The sequence below is a fragment of the Salvelinus sp. IW2-2015 genome, unplaced genomic scaffold (assembly GCF_002910315.2).
Source record: "Salvelinus sp. IW2-2015 unplaced genomic scaffold, ASM291031v2 Un_scaffold16323, whole genome shotgun sequence".
Classification (NCBI taxonomy): Eukaryota; Metazoa; Chordata; class Actinopteri; order Salmoniformes; family Salmonidae; genus Salvelinus; species Salvelinus sp. IW2-2015.
This window is the reverse complement of record NW_019957534.1, coordinates 88,284-94,302: the sequence shown is the minus strand read 5'-3', so window position 1 is coordinate 94,302 and position 6,019 is coordinate 88,284. Positions and strand designations below refer to the sequence as shown.

The 6,019-nt window shown below is 44.1% G+C and overlaps 1 pseudogene; it reads left to right on the top strand.

Moving 5' to 3' along the window:
• The first annotated feature begins 243 nt into the window (after positions 1-243).
• Positions 244-6,019, top strand: part of LOC139027423 (uncharacterized) — a 27,918-nt pseudogene continuing 22,142 nt past the window's right edge.

Here is a 6,019-nt window from a genome sequence, read left to right as displayed (position 1 = left end):
CATAGACTACCCACCCCAACTCATGCCCTGACCAACCTAACACAAAGACATAAAAAAGGAACTAAGGTCAGAACGTGTCACTCACGAGGAGCACACCTAAGGAAGATTCCAGAGGGAAAATGTAAATGTATGACTGAGGTTGTTTTTAGAGCTTGGTTCAGAGTGAAATTTCAGTCTGTTTAACAGCACATAATCGACTTAGCTCTCATTTGAAGGACAGACAGAAAGGTTAGGTGTGTAGGAATGGATGACCTAAGAGACAGCAGCTCTTGGTGAGTTTTTTATGTTTTAAGAACAATAAAGAAGGAGAATGCACTTTATACTCCATTGTGATTGGGTCTTTGTTAGGCTATCTATTTGTAATTTAGATCAGTGTTGAAGTTATAAATGCTGTCTAGTCTATTTACACATTTTATGTTTAGCATTGAGTTTAGATACCTTTCATCTTCTCTATTCTAGTTCAGTTTTGTGTGCGTGAATCCTGTGATTTCATTCTACAGAAAATCAAGATATCAACATGTTTTTGAAAAACCTAGCTCTGAGTAGAGCAAATTTACATCTTAGTTCCAATTCCAAACCCTTTTGGAGTAGAAACAGTTTCATTGTCTCATTGACTGCATATCCCTGGTGGTGGGTTGATTGCGAGAACTGCCCCTGATCTAAAAGGAGCACTCATGCATGTGTAGATTAACCAGGAAGAGAGAGGAGAATGTGGAGATGTGACTGATTGTCCCGTGGTTTCCCATGGCAACGGGACCAACAAGCCTGTCCTCATCATGGTTGGCGACACACCAGACGGGGGTTTAGTGGCACCCCTATGCCTAGCAGTCTCCCTCACACCCTGAAGTCTCTCTTCAAGTACACTTTAAATACATACAATACAAGGAAACTTGAGTTTCAACCTCAATACAACAATGCTTTTTAGAGCATTTGTTTTTTGTGACTTTCACACAGTAATTTCAAGGAGGCCTACCACATGAAATTGGTTAGTTATCTGGACCCAGTTACTCTAGTCTTTGAAATTGGTCACAATGTGTGCAGTCTTACTGCTGCCAGAGGGGAGTGCTACATGTTCATATTCTGTAAGGCATTCATATTATGCAGTAGTACAGTCAATAATGGCCACTACAGTATTTATGGAATTTATATCTATCCAATAAACACGTTGTGCCTATCTATAATTGACTTTCATATGTATCTAAAGTGTCTACTGCAATGGGACAGTAAATATTTCCCATTTACAGGGATGCATGCCAGAATGCCTGTCTTCAGGAGGAACTAGAACAAAACATGTTTTAATTTGATCTTTATTTAACTAGGCAAGTCAGTTAAGAACAAATTCTTATTTACAATGACGGCCTACCCCAGCCAACGCTGGGCCAATTGTACGCCGCCCTATGAGACTCCCAATCACAGTCGGATGTGATACAGCCTGGATTCAAACCAGGGACTGTAGTGAAACCTCTTGCACTGAGATGAGGTGCCTTAGACTGCTGCGCCACTTGGGAGCCCTAGAACTAGACTAGAACACTTGCTGTTGCTGACGGACGCATTTACCCATCGCACACCCTCGGACAAGGGTCCCGAGTTGGAGAGGTGCACGGAGAGACGGAGGAGGAGAAGGAGGGATGAGTTCTGTGATTGGTCCAGACAGCCAGTACAGATGGATGGAAATGGTCTTTAATGAGGTAACATGTGAACTATAATCCTTTGTTATGTATATTTTAACTGTTTGCTGTTTGTTTGTTTACCCAATTTCATCAAGTAAGTCTATTTTAATGATCGGCTATGAAAAGCCAACTGACATTTACTCCTGAGGTGCTGACTTGCTGCACCCTCGACAACTACTGTGATTATTATTATTTGACCATGCTGGTCATTTATGAACATTTGAACATCTTGGCCAGTTCTGTTATAATCTCCACCCGGCACAGCCAGAAGAGGACTGGCCACCCCTCATAGCCTGGTTCCTCTCTAGGTTTCTTCCTAGGTTTTGGCCTTTCTAGGGAGTTTTTCCTAGCCACCGTGCTTCTACACCTGCATTGCTTGCTGTTTGGCGTTTTAGGCTGGGTTTCTGTACAGCACTTGAGATATCAGCTGATGTAAGAAGGGCTATATAAATTGATTTGATTTGATTGATTGAGAACTAATTCTCGTTCACACCAATGTCCTGCTGTTCTTATAGATTGACGTGTCATGTGAGTGGAAGAGCTGTGTAGCTACCTGCTACAGAAGTGCAGAGAGAGAGACAACACCTCCAGGCCTAGAGGTGCTCTACCCCCCACTCCGCTACATCTGTGTCAGTAAAGAGGGGCTGCCCACTCTGTGGAACTTCCAACTACATGTCCTCTAGACTATGAAGGTGAGTGGGATAATGTGTGAATGAGTTAGCACACACACACACACACACACACACACACACACACACACACACACACACACACCACCACACACACACACACACACACACACACACACACACACAACACACACACACCACACACACACACACACACACACACACAACACACACACACACACACACACACACACACACACACACAACACACACACACTCTATGTATGTCCCCAGCTGGCTGGAGACCCTGCAGAGGAAGGGTTTAACAGAGGAGTTCAGGGGCTGGACCACTGATTCGTCTACATGTCCACAAGGACGCTGTAGCAACCAGCAGCATGGACCTCCACTTTGTTGACGTGTCCACGACCAGCTGCTTTAAGGACGTCCACTTGTTTGGTGTCTAGCTGACTTTTAACTGTTAACTTTTAAAATACTCAAAGTGTAACTTTTGCTTTTGATTTGATAAATTGAAGTTCCATTTTTGACTGAGTGTCTCTTGTTTTCAATAATGTCCCAATCTCTCTATGCTACTGGTATGACACAAAAGTACAGCTAAAATTCCTAATTCTCTTTGTGCTAAAATAAATGTCCCATCTGAACATTTGACCAATCTGGCCAGTATTCCTCCCAGTCACCAGGGCTGCGCTGTTTGCTGTAATGGGGAGATGAGAGGGGAGGGGTCCATCTGTTGTGGTTCCTCAAACATCACACTGGGCTGTTTGAGAGCCCCTTCAGTGAGGACAACGACCCGAAGAGAATCTACATGCAGGTAGGCCTCATTATCTCCATTTACTTTGTGCTGGGCTAGAACAAAACCCTGCACACCATTGCAATGACTGTATAATTGCTTGCTGCATTACAAGCTCTTCCAAGGGAGTTATTTGTCTTGGCACTGTGGTTAGCATGCCTTCCTTGGGACCAAAAGGGTAGGGTGTTTTTCAGGCTTCTTTCCTAAGAGAGCTACACCCTATAGTTCTCCAGGACCAGGGTTGGTGACAGGATACAAATTGGTTAACTGGCATTATGGGTGAGAACATGTCTCCTACCAGGATATTGGTGACTTCTACCAAAAAATACCCGCTGTCCAACAGGAACCAATCAACAGGATCAGCGAAGCCTCCTCAGTATTCATCATGCATGTCTCACTCAGGAGAAAACCCTAAGTGTGGGAAATCAATAAGGTAATAATATTACATAGTATCTACATTATTATGCATATTTATTGTGTTGTTACTATGGAGTAAGCAAGGTATAAAGTGCCACCATTTCTATTGGATGATACAAAAAGTAGTGGGTAGCTGTTATTGTACCACACAGCCTTATTCTTTATCAGATTTTGACAGCACTCAAGGTTGGGTTTTAATAGACAGAGAAGGTCTGAGTGACCTTGACCCAGGTCAAGTTGAAATGTCAACTCTGACATAATCAGATTCTCTCATGGTAGCAATCTACACATAGTCATGGAGAGTAATGAATAACATCAGAGGTCAACCGTCACACCGCAACTGGTCAGAAATATTTTTAGTCATAACTGTGTTTTATCTAGAAATTAGATGTTGCTCACTGTCGTTGACTCCCTCCCTATAACCAATGTAAAACACACACACACACATCACAACACACACACACACACACACACACACACACACACACACACACACACACACGCACATAGGATATAATGGCCTTTTACTGGGGAGAAAACATGTGAAGAAGTAATTAAAGTGGGAGGGGATGTTTTCTATTAGTCGTTATGGCTTCTGAGGGCACATTTTGTGCTGCAATAAACTGTCTAGCTTTGGTCAGTTGAACAATGAAGCTGTCCTCAACAGTTCCCAATTATAAACTAATAGGGAAGGAAGTATTTTTAGAATAGTTATGCTACATTTTATTAAGTAACCCATAAATCCTAACCTCCCTTTCTCTATGTCTGTCTGTCTGCTGTCCTGTCTGTCTGTCTCTCGCTGTTCTCTCTCTCCCTTGCCCACCCTCTCTCTCCCTCTCCTCCCCCACCCTATTTCCCGCTCTCGCTCTTCACCCCCTCTCTCCCTCCTCTGCAGGGTGTGACCTGTTTTGACTTCAGCAGGTCTCTTAACCAGTTGGTGACGTGTGGTCTGGACCATACGGTCAGACTGTGGAACCGCTTCATTGTAGTTAATTATTACGTTTTCTGCGCTAAACTATGTAGAACATTGGCCTGTTGGAAACTACAACTCCTCACTAAATCTCAAAGTTCGGCAATGATCTGATTTATCTCTAGAGAAACTGCAGRGCAATGTGAGCATTGAGTTCAGAAAAAAAAGGAAAGAAATGGTTTCACATAATTGAACCGACGTAGGAAAATAACTGACATTTCGGTTAATCGCTCAGCACTACTAGAGACAAAAGGGGGAGGAACAGGGAGGAGGAGAGGGGAGACAATGCCATGGTGCCCCCCTCTCCTGTGCCCGCTACAACCACACACTGAAACAGGAGTGTATGGAATCTTATACACATAGACACTGTCACATCTACACATACACACACAAGAGTGTGCATACTGTATGTGTGTGTTTACGTCCGTGTGTGTGTGTGCGTGCCTGTTTACATCCGTGTGTGTGTATCGTGTGTGTTTCTATGTGTGTGTAGGTCATCGCCGGATGTAATGACTTGTCTGTATCACTGTGGGACGTAGAAATAGGGACTCTGAGTCTGAAGATCACCAGTGTTCACGGAGAGGAAGAAATTACCTGCATGGCGATAGACTCCTCCCACACAAGACTCATCACTGGAGCACGCAACAGAACCAGGACCTTTCGAGGACCCTGTTTGCAAATGATCAATTAATCTCTCGCCATATTTTTTTGTTATCACTGAACTGACAACCTGGATTGGTAAAAGCAACTGTAGCTTATGCAGTGGAGCCTGTGCTTTCACCCATCCAATCATGTTACTGATGTCTGATAACTATTTTAAGAAAAGGAGAAAAGCAGGATACATTCTCCAAGTATCTGTTAATGTAACGGCTTTCGTCCTCTTCGTCTGAGGAGGAGTAGGAAATATCGGACCAATGTGCAGCGTGGTACGTATCCATAATATKTTTTAATGATAATGAATACAAAATACAAAAAGAAATGATAATGAATCAAAATGAAAACCGAAACAGTCCCGAATGGTGCAAACACTGAAACGGAAAACAACTACCCACAACCATTGTGGGAAAACAGCCTACCTAAGTATGATTCTCAATCAGAGACAACGATCGACACCTGCCTCTGATTGAGAACCATACTAGGCCAAACACATAGAAATATAAGATACAGAAACAAACATAGAATAACAACATAGAATGCCCACCCCAACTCGTGCCCTGACCAAACTAAAAATAAAGACATAATAAAGGAACTAAGGTCCGAACGTGACAGTACCCCCCCCCAAAGGTGCGGACTTCCGGCCGCAAAACCTGAACCTAGTGGGGAGGGTCTGGGTGGGCATTTACCGCGGTGGCGGCTCTGGTACGGGACGTGGACCCCACTCCACCATAGTCTCGGCCACTTATGTGGCGCCTTTGGAGCGGCGACCCTCGCCGCCGACCTCGGACTGGGAACCCTTACAGCAGGCCCCGAATAGATGGGAGACTCCGGCAGCGCCGGACAGGCGGGAGACTAAGGTAGCACCGGG